Consider the following 11794-nt stretch of genomic DNA (forward strand, 5'->3'; position numbering starts at 1 on the left):
CCAGATAGAACAGTACACTGGATCTAACCTGCCAGGTAGAACAGTACACTGGATCTAACCTGCCAGGTAGAACACTACACTGGATCTAACCTGCCAGGTAGAACACTACACTGGATCTAACCTGCCAGGTAGAACACTACACTGGATCTAACCTGCCAGGTAGAACACTACACTGGATCTAACCTGCCAGGTAGAACACTACACTGGATCTAACCTGCCAGATAGAACAGTACACTGGATCTAACCTGCCAGGTAGAACAGTACACTGGATCTAACCTGCCAGGTAGAACACTACACTGGATCTAACCTGCCAGGTAGAACACTACACTGGATCTAACCTGCCAGGTAGAACACTACACTGGATCTAACCTGCCAGGTAGAACACTACACTGGATCTAAACGGCAATCAAGCAACAACAGATTAGGATGTGACAGGAAATGTAGGGTGCAGGTTTAACAGCCAAAGCCGTTCTGTTCAACACGACTGAACAGCGAGCTGCGAGTCATGCTGACCAACGGCAGTTAAGACCTAAAGCACCTCTGCACCAGCTGAGAGGCTGAGGCCTGCTAGCCCTTACAGTTGGACCGGCTTATGGACCCTTATATAAGTCTAATTGTACTCTCTCTCTCTCTCTCTCTCTCTCTCTCTCTCTCTCTCTCTCTCTCTCTCTCTCTCTCTCTCTCTCTCTCTCTCTCTCTCTCTCGTTCTCTCTCTCTCTGTGTGTGTGTGTGTGTGTGTGTGTGTGTGTGTGTGTGTGTGTGTGTGTGTGTGTGTGTGTGTGTGTGTCTGTTGTACTGGACAGGGAGTGATGACTAGCAGGCACATGGTCCTTAAGAGGATTCTCAACTTCTTTGTCAAAAGTCCATCCAGATGAACGCTCGTGTCTGCCAAACACAACTCGACGCTTTCGCTTGTTTTCAAGTTCAAGATTCTTTATTACCATCGTATGTAACGAGTACAATGGAACGCTTACTCCCCATTCGCTCCCGCATTAACGGACTCTAAACATAGATTCTCAACAATAAAATCAAAGTCGTTACACAACAGTACAAGTAACTAATGATGTCTTGGACTATTTTCAATAATGAAGACTACTTAACAGCCAACGCCCAGTCTCGTCATATCACAGTGCACGCCCCCTTTCTTTGAGGTCGTATAACCCATTCATTGTTAGGCTCGCCCCCTTTCTCTGATGCTGTCTCCTCACCCATTCACAGTTTACCACACATGTGGCAATAGCCAATCAGCCCAATGTATTCCTCTCCAGCTGATCCCAATCACCTAATCAGCGTAGTATATCAGGGTCATGTTTGCTATGTGCTGTGTACAGTATGTGCCATGTGTCATTCTCAGTTGCTGATCATCATCGCTGAAGCAGTTGTTTTCGCCCCACCTCCTCCCCTGACCACCACCATCGTCATGACTCCTGATTGAAGAATTCCCTATGGGGGATTTCCTATCCTATTCTTCACTGACGACGGACGCCCTCATCATCTCAGGAGAGCGTCATCGTATCATGGAGTTATACGCCAAAAAATTAATTTGTTGTATCATTAAAGCTTGTTATACTTTCTACTAGCCTCTCATTATTGAAATGTAGGATTATCAATGCTATGGTCATGGGTGTGGCCATACATGTGGTAAAATGACCAAGTGTAGCGCAGTAGTGATAGTACCATAATAAATAGTCACGTCAAGTTTATTTGTATAGCCCTAATTCACAAGTATGTCTCAGAGGGCTTTACAGAGATGATGTAGCTAAGTCTAGCTAAGCACGATCAATAACCATGATCAATCTTATATTAGAGGGAGGGGGAGAAAATAGGGGAGAGAAAGGGGGAGAGAGGGAGCAGAACAAACAGGGTATACTAAGACTGGGCAATACGGTTGAATGTGTAATTTTAGTAACATAATAACTCAATAAGGTATAGTTAAAGGAGGTTTTTGCCGATTCTCAACCTGCATTGTATCATTATACTCTTGGTAATATAAGCAGAGGGAGAGGGTTTACGTTTTTTTTAATATTTAATATAATATAATATAATATAATATAATATAATATAATATAATATAATATAATATAATATAATATAATTGCTGTAAGACAAAAATCATATGGATACAATGTAATGATAATGATAGCAGCACTCATGCAACAAATTATCTGGCAGATGATGGTAGAAATTATAACGTGATCAGTACAGTCAAGTACAGTGTAGTATAGTAGGCCTACAGTACAGTATATTACAGTAGCTGCAGTGTAGTACAGTACAGTACAGTACAGTGTATTACAGTACAGTGAGTGTCAACATGCTATAGAGGGCTGTTATAGAGTTAGTTACAGTGTTGTTGTTCTCTCAGGTCCTTCCTCCTTGAAGACGGGCGGTGCCCTCCCCCTCCCTCCCTCCCTCCCTCCCTCCCTCCCTCCCTCCCCCGCGCGCTCTGTCCATCATGTGTGTCTCTGCCTGCGCGGCTGAAAGAGGAAGTCAGACAAACCACTTCCTGCTTTTGGGGCCGGTGTTTTCTGCTGATTCACGGCTGCTCAGGTCACCGCAGCTTCCATCGAAAAATAAACTACCATTTGGCTTTTTTCCATCCAGAGATTCACTTAAAATCTGAGAGCAGGCTGAACCCTGGTGTGTGTTGATCCATATCCTGGTCATCAACAGCTTTCTCCACAGACGCACTCTCAGTCTCCAGTGTCTCCAGTGAATTTACAACACAGATAAGGCGATACACTTAATGCACATTGCCTAATTTCTGCATCATCTCTTATCATCACTCTGAAGTCTGATGTGCTGTGCAGGAGTGTTGAAGCATGGGAAGGGAAGCTTAACGCTAATGCGGCGGTATAAATCGTAGCGATAGCGTCCGACAGCGGCGGATGGGATTCGGTGATGGCTAGCTTCTCCGCTACGCACGCGACAAGAATTATGAGCGCTAACGGTGTAATTCATTCTCTGCCCCCGCATCTGGAGGATTATAGCGGCAAGCTACCAAACTAGCTGAGAGGTCCCATGTCTCTCCTCCCTCCCAGCACACACAGCATCACCGTCTCTCAGATTTATGATCTTTGGTTTATTTCTTCATGAGACACAGAGCTGACCAGCACCATATATATGAAGATGACACCCAATATGGTGTTATTCTTAATGGACAGTATTAATTGAGAATAAAATCAGATGTCATATTCAATATGACAATATGATATATTGTGCAGTAGAGTGAGACAATAAAGAAAAGTTAGAGGTGAAAGGCTGCTGGTTCAAATCCAGAGTTTTGAATATCTAATTAGTTTACTTTAATATGTTTTTTAATTTCTGTTTCAATTTCAGTTGAGTTCATTTTTACTGTTGATGTTTGGCAGTTTTAGTTTTGTTTCTATTGTTTACAAATGTTAAGTAACCTTTAGTTAATTTTTTATAGTTTCAGTTCTACTTTTCTATTTTTGGTAGGGCTGCCAAGGCCTTAAAGCCAAGGTGCAATGACTTGCTAACAGCTATTATCTAATACAAATCAATTATACATTCTTGTACAAATGAATTTATATATATTTTTTCAGAATTCTCTCTATTTTACCTGGACACATAAGCAAAGATGAAAACTAAAAATGTTTCACATAATAGTTTTATTTATACGTTTTATTCATACGTTATACATTTTTCAGAGGCTAATTTTTAGTTTTTTTTTCATGTTTGTAACATTCTCATCTTAGGCTGAGGCTCAGTGCAGCTTCGCTGCATTAATAAAGGGTTAAAAAAGTGTAAATAGGTCCACAGCATTAACATGATAGTCACTTAGTAAAGTAACCAAGTACATTTACTTAAGTTCTGTACATCAATAATGTTTGGAGGTTCTTTTTACACGCATTTACATTTTACATGCAAGACACACAATACGCTCATAAAACATGTTGCATTGTTCGTGTTTAAACTGCCCAACGTGGAGCAGTGAGACGACAACATGAAAACACTTCAGACAAGTTCACGCTTCAATAATTTAACAGAATGACAACTTATACTTTTCATACTTCAGAACATTTAACATTTTGCTAACTTTAGAGAGCCCAGAGAGAGAGAGAGAGAGAGAGAGAGAGAGAGAGAGAGAGATGAGAGAGAAAGAGAGATGAGAGAGAGAGCAATACTTTGTCCTGAATTTGTTTATTACATTCATTTTTATATGAAAACTTCATAAACATGTGGATGACAATATCCTTATGCAATATTTTGACATTAACCTGTGCAGGTTTGCACAGGTTGGACTCTATTCCACCACCCCCCTCTCCTTGGTACTGTTTGTGTGCGTGCGTGCTTGTGTGAGCATGTGTGCGTGTGTGAGTGTTTCACTGGCTTTGAGCCGCCGGCTCTTTCTGTGTACACTCTGGCTTCGTTGTACATTTCAAGAGGAGGGGCCAGGTCAGGAGGAGGGGCCTCTAGGTGCACTGGTCAAATCCTGAGCGCTCACCTCTAGAAGCAGCTGGACTACCCTGGTTGGTGGTGGAACCAGTTGGGGCATGGGAAAAGCGGCTGCCAAGACAATCTTGTTCAATACTTCACAAATTTCAAAGATTTCTGTTCACATTTTAGTTATACATAAAAAATGGGGTCCAGGCTGAAAAATACAGAAATTGTCTTTCTTTCTTTCTTTCTTTCTTTCTTTCTTTCTTTCTTTCTTTCTTTTTCTTTCTTTCTTTCTTTCTTTCTTTCTTTCTTTCTTTCTTTTCTTGAAGAAAGTCATCAGGCCCAAAAGCTTTGCCCCAAATATTTCAGTGTTCATTGTTGTTTTGGTTTTTATAATAACTCTGGATTGGCTTAGAATAGAGAGCCGATGTCGACGTCACTTCCTGCTTCAGCATGCGCACCAAGAGAATTCATCTGCCATTTATTTTCCCATAGACATTTTGTAAATTGCTTATAAAAATAGATTTACTTAGTCAAACCAAATGATTCAGCTATGTTTACATATATTATTATTATTACCTTTATTATTATTACCTTTATTATTATTATTATTATTATTATTATTATTATTATTATTATTATTATTATTATTATTATTTTAAGTTTTGGTCCAAGTGACATGTTCTATGGTCTCTGCTCATTCTAAATATAGTTGAATTGTTTGGTTTGACTAAGTAAGCATTTTACAAAAAAAATAAATGGCGAATGAAATCTCTTGGTGCACATGCTGAAGCAGGAAGTGACGTCGACTTTGGCTCTCTATTCAACATGTGCCCCTCTGGTTCTCACCCCAAAGGTTTTGAGTACTTAGTTCTCCCACCCTCTGTATTTTGCTGACACTTTCCGATCGTGTGACATTAAAGTCTCCAGCAGCCGTAAGGAAGACGTCACGTCAGGGGTCACAGGTCACAGGCACAAAACAAATACCCCTGTGTTTTGTGCGACTCCTTCCTGACCGGGGGGGGGGGGGGGGGGGGGGGGGGGGGGGGGGGCGGCCTCAGAACGTGTCGTCAGTAATCCCCGTGAGCGCGGACATGATCATGATTCAGCAGTTTACCTGCCGTGTCTGCCGGGATTAAATACGCTCTTAATCCACAGAGCGCCGCCCGGCCAATAAGGCCCGGGAGTTATGGACTATTTGTGACACACACACACACACACACACACACGCACACACACACGCACGCACACACACAAAGTCGTTGAAACAATACTTTACCAGTCCGATCTTTAAATAGTAAATACTCTCAAACAATGCCAGGGAAATCTCGAGAGCGCTTGAGGATTTAAGGCCAAATGCTTCCCATAACCCTGGCTGTTTATGAGGCTCATTACTAACTGTAACACGAGCTCCAAACTGCTCCAAACAACGCCGAGCTGTTTCCGGCACTGTATCTCTGCTCTACCCTGCGGTTCACCATGTCCCGTTCAATCAGCAGACTATTCCCTCCTGCCCGGGACACAATTGCGGAGGCAGAGAACATCTCTGGAAAAACAAATAAACTGTTCTCGGAGGCCAAGACCAAACGGATCCTCTCCTCCCCAGAAGCCAGCGGCCTCTTTCGAGACGCTTTTAATCTGCTCCAATGATTGAATCAATAAAAATGTGAATAGGATCGAGGGGAAGACACTCTGATTGGCTCCGCGCCGCAGCCAACCAGAGGCTTGATGTGGAGCCAAACAACACGTCTCAGTATAATTACCTTGTCATAACAGTGAGATGGATGGTCGGCTAATAGCGCCGTCACCGCACTTTAATTAAAGGCGAGGCCGCCGGGCCAATGAGGACGAGGCTTTGCCGATTCGAAAAAGGAGGGGGCGGGGCCAGCGTGGGCAGTGAGGGATGATGTCACGCGGCGCGTGTTTTGATGTGTTTTGGGGCCGTGCAGGTGGGCAGGAAACCCGCCGCGATTAACGCCTCGCTATTATGGGCTTCGCCTGCTAATGGCTGCGTGTCACAGCACAGACAGCTATTGTCTGAGACGCTAAGCCCATAACCAGTTGATCTGATGCTGCGGTGTCTGCTGCTCACTTTGAGGGTTTTCTCTTAACCTCCTGCGAGAAAATAATCCTTAAAACGCTTTACAGCCGCACCGGTGGCTCAGTGGTTAGCGCTGTTGCCTCACAGCAACAAGGCCCCGGGTTCAAACCCCGGTCCGTCCCGTGCAGGTCCTTTCTGTGTGGAGTTTGCCTGTTCTCCCCCGTGTTCCTGTGGGTTATTCCTCTGGGTGCTCCGGTTTCCTCCCACCATCAAAAGACATGTATGTTAGGGTTAATACTCCTGTCAAAGACATGTATGTTTGGGTTAATACTCCTGTCAAAGACATGTATGTTAGGGTTAATAATCCTGTCAAATACATGTATGTTAGGGTTAATACTACTGTCAAAGACATGTATGTTAGGGTTAATAATCCTGTCAAAGACATGTATGTTAGGGTTAATACTCCTGTCAAAGACATGTATGTTAGGGTTAATACTCCTGTCAGTGCCCCTGACCAAGGTACTGGCAAAAGAACTGGAGTTGGTCCCCGGGCGCTGCACTGTGGCTGCACACTGCTCCTAGTTCTAGGAAGGTTCCTAGGAAAGGATGGGTCAAATGCAGAGGATGAATTTCCCCACGGGGACAATAAAGGATAACTTAACTTAACTTAACTTAACTTAACTTAACTTAACTTAACTTAACTTAATTTAACTTAACTTAACTTAACTTAATATCCACTGCTTTTTGTTTAGGCCCATCTCTGCCAGTCAGGTTGCTTAGCGGTTTGGTCAGACAGCTACACCGACGACGGCACCAGCCCTCACCACCAGTACCTCTCCGTGTAACAATATAATATTCCAGACTTTAAATAGGGAACATGAAGCCAGACTTTCTGCTTTCTCCTTAGTTTGGGAGTGTTTTGATCTCTGTGCTGCGTCGCCAGGCTCTGCTCGGCTGCCTGTCAGTCAGCTGACACTACTGTCAGTCAGCTGACACTACTGTCACTCAGCTGACACTACAATGGAAGTAATCCAGGAAATAATCCGCTCAACACTTCACCCCCGTCACATCCTGCTTTTTATCGAGGCCATCTTCGTCAGTCGGGACAGCAGTTCAGTTCAAGTAGACGTAGGTTGGGGGGCGGGGGTGTATCTGTGCACCGCTGCTGCCCCCATTATGGATGCATGGACTGAACTCATTTGACACATTTAAATGAATAACACATGTACAGATCTCCACACAGATGGATTATTAACCTGACCGCAGTTTCACTGTGCGCACCAGTGGAGGTGATAAATGACGAGAGCGCCCTCTGTGTGTGAGTGTAAATGCAGCGTGAGCACACAGAGCCCCCCCCCCCCCCCCCCCCTCACTCCTCTGGTGTAAATAAACTCTTTAATTACAGTTTAATGAACTCGGGACATTCTGCAGATTCCCCAACGGGTCGTTCTCACTGTCACCCGTCAGCTCCGAGGTCGGCAAGAGTGTCGTCAGTCATTCCCCGCATGCTTTGAGGTGAAGCTGGAACAACAACCACTTCTTTCTTTCTTTCTTTCTTTCTTTCTTTCTTTCTTTCTTTCTTTCTTTCTTTCTTTCTTTCTTTCTTTCTTTCTTTCTTTCTTTCTTTCTTTCTTTCTTTCTTTGGGCCTGATTGGGAAGACCAGAGTTTTCTTTTTCTTATCAGTGAATTAATCTATGTACATGTATTGTGTTTGTGCATCCAGTGTCAGTGGCGTAAGGGAGTTACAATGTGCCCCAGCTTTCTGTAAAGGCATGGCAGCTCGCTCGTATTGCTTTTGCGTTCAGATTGTCTCAAACCAAGACAATCTATGGAACTACCCTGCATGTTGTGGGAGTTCTATAGAAGTCTATTGGACTACCCTGCATGTTGTGGGAGTTCTATAGAAGTCTATTGGACTACCCTGCACGTTGTGGGAGTTCTATAGAAGTCTATTGGACTACCCTGCACGTTGTGGGAGTTCTATAGAAGTCTATTGGACTACCCTGCATGTTGTGGGAGTTCTCTAGAAGTCTATTGGACTACCCTGCATGTTGTGGGAGTTCTATAGAACTCTATTGGACTACAGGGCGGCTGTAGCTCAGGAGGTATAGCGGGTCGTCACTAATCGCTTTGGGTGAAAGAGGTCGGTGGTTCGATTCCCGGCTCCTCCAGTCTGCATGTCGAAGTGTCCTTGGGCAAGATACTGAACCCCAAATTGCTCCTGATGGTGTGCCAGCACCCTGCGTGGCAGCTTGCCACCATCGGCGTATGAATGGGTGAATGTACCTACTTATTGTAAAGCGCTATATAAATGTAGGCCAACTCTATTGGACTACCCTGCATGTTGTGGGAGTTCTATAGAACTCTTTTGGACTACCCTGCATGTTGTGGGAGTTCTATATAACTCTATTGGACTACCCTGCATGTTGTGGGAGTTCTATAGAAGTCTATTGGACTACCCTGCATGTTGTGGGAGTTCTATAGAACTCTATTGGACTACCCTGCATGTTGTGGGAGTTCTATAGAACTCTATAATGGACTACCCTGCATGTTGTGGGAGTTCTATAGAACTCAATAATGGACTACCCTGCATGTTGTGGGAGTTCTATAGAACTCAATAATGGACTACCCTGCATGTTGTGGGAGTTCTATAGAACTCTATTGGACTACCCTGCATGGGAGTTCTATAGAACTCTATTGGACTACCCTGCATTTTGAAAAACTATGAAAAAGATGTACCTAGTGTGTTAAAAAGTGACGTTAAGGGGTCCTGACTCTTCAGTCACCAAACAACAGTATTTGATGAGTTGGGAGTGACAACCTGTTGACAGAGACAGTCCGCTTTGGAAAAGATCCTGCGGCCGACAAAGCAGAGCAGGCCACATGACCTGGATCGACCAATCACAGCGAAGAGGAGATGACCAACCATTGAAGAGGAGGCGGGCTTTAGCACAAGAAGCAGGAGGAGAATGGCGAAAGTGGAGGTGCTGAAGCTGGTAGCTGTTGTTGTGTCTCTGGGGTGTCTCTGTGTTTGGCAGTTGGACCTCAGTTCTGTCTGCTGCCGCAGCTGCTCAAACAGGAAACAAACCAACTTCTCATTATCAGCACAAAATAAAGTTGAGGCAGCGATTTCCCTATGAAAAAGAGGAATAGTGGAATCACGGTTTGAGTCTGTGTCTCTACAGTCAGGACCAGACCAGCTGATGACCTGGGAGTCATCTGCTGGAGGGAGGAGGCGGGACAGGCGGGGGAGGGCGGCGTTCACTAGGGCCTCGGATCACAAGCGTTCACAATCACAATCAGGTTTATAAATGCACTAAGCCCTGCAGGGACATGCTTTACGGTGATTTTACAACAGCTAACAAGGTTTTAGCAGTGATGCCTAACGCCCCTTAGGTGTTGTAAAATCACGGTAAACCACGGCCCCGCGGGGCTTATTGCTCTCATGAAACGGTTACTACATAATACCTGTTGGCAAGGTTTGATCAAATAAAGACACAGCAGCGAAAGATGCAAGCATTTATTGATCACAAATAATCGCTCTTTCGCCAAGCGATGTAGTCAGCATTTAGCAGAACGGTTGCCAAGCAATAATGCTGTTTGGCGCAGTAATACTGTGATGCGGTCACACAGTTCTGTGTTTATAGAGTATTTTAGAACAGTTCACTCATAAGGACCGGAACTATCTGTTTTGTAATGCCAAGTACGTTTTCACAAGGGAATACAAGGATTTTGCCTTGGTGCATTTAAATAAACATGGAGAAAAGTCAGAAAGTAGAAGCAAAAGACACCAGTACTGCATGTCAAGAAGGCCAACACCAACACCAACAACATAAAAAAATATACATAATAATAATAATACAATTATAATAATATAATAATTAAAATAATAATATAATAATAATAAAAAAAAAAATATATATATATATATATATATATATATATATATATATGTATATTGAGACGGGGTACGGTGGCGCAGTCGGTAGCGCTGTCGCCTCACAGTCAGAAGGTCCTGAGTTCGATTCTCGCCTGGGACACTGTGGGCGCTGTGGTTGTGTCCCCCCCCATATCTTCAGTGCCTACTGCCCAGGTGGGGTATCTCGTCGTAAGGGCCTATCTCTGTGTGGAGTTTGCATGTTCTCCCCCTGCTCCGCCAGGGGGTTCCTCCGTATATAACCCCCCCCCCACTAAAACATGCAGAAGATCAGATCGTCATCGTCATCCGACCAGTGACGACAACATCCGAAGTTGGTCCCCGGGCACTGTACAAGAAAGCGACCACTGCTCCTGGCCTGCCCCCCGGAGGAAAGGACATGCCTGGATGGGTTAAATGCAGAGGACACTTTTCACCGGCCACCGTCAGTGTGTTGTGGCCGCATGCATGTATTGTGGTGTTCGTGTGACAATAAAAGACGGGCTTGTCCGTTACGAGAGTTTTTTTTTATAAAGAAATATATAAATATATGCAGGAGTGTCCAAAATATCCTCCGATGGGGGTTTCTGCGATAGGTGAACCCATCACTACTGTCATTTTTCATCTGATAACACGGTGCATGTGTTTGGCCAACATCTTTCATTTCTGTACATCTGTTTGGCTCGTAGCTTTGAACCTCCTGCCAGCAACATTCCCAAAGCCTGTGAGATACAGAGAGAGCTTCCCTCCACAGATTCCCACAGTATAAAACCAGGTTCGCCCACTCGCATCATCAATAACCTGCATGGCAGTAGAGAGGCCTCACTCTGCCAGCGGGCAGTAGAGAGGCCTCTCTACTGCCCGCTGGCAGAGTGAGGCCTCTCTACTGCCAGCGGGCACAGTCTGCCAGTGGGCAGTGGAGAGGCTGTAGTGCACTGGAGACCCTGAAGTATCACTGTCAGTCCCATGAGTGTATTTCCTCATCAGACTGATAGACTCTGGGTGCCCCGACAGTGGAGGTCTGCCACCACTATTGATACCCTCAAGCGACCTCGGCCTGGCTGCCATCGAGACCTCGGCCTGGCTGCCAGAAGCCGTTTTCACACATGCGCTTTTTACCGTTAAATGACCGGAAAGCGGTCTTATTTCACCATTGGACCCCCAAAATAAGCCCCCCGCCCCCCAACATACAGGCTATTTGACGACTATATTCACACATGCGAGTGCTCAGGTGTGAAGGGAAATTCCGGGAAATGGCCGATATTGATTTACAGGTAATTTTCCTGTACGCATGTGTGAAAAGGGTGATAGAGACCTGGGCCTGGCTGCCATAGAGACCTCAGCCTGGCTGCCATAGGGCAGTGGGAGAGATTCAGTTTGAGAGGTGTTTGGAAATGCCCGTGTGTTGCCAAAGTGCGAGTGATTTTGAAAGCCA

The sequence above is a fragment of the Poromitra crassiceps genome (assembly GCF_964638095.1).
Source record: "Poromitra crassiceps genome assembly, chromosome: 16".
Classification (NCBI taxonomy): Eukaryota; Metazoa; Chordata; class Actinopteri; order Beryciformes; family Melamphaidae; genus Poromitra; species Poromitra crassiceps.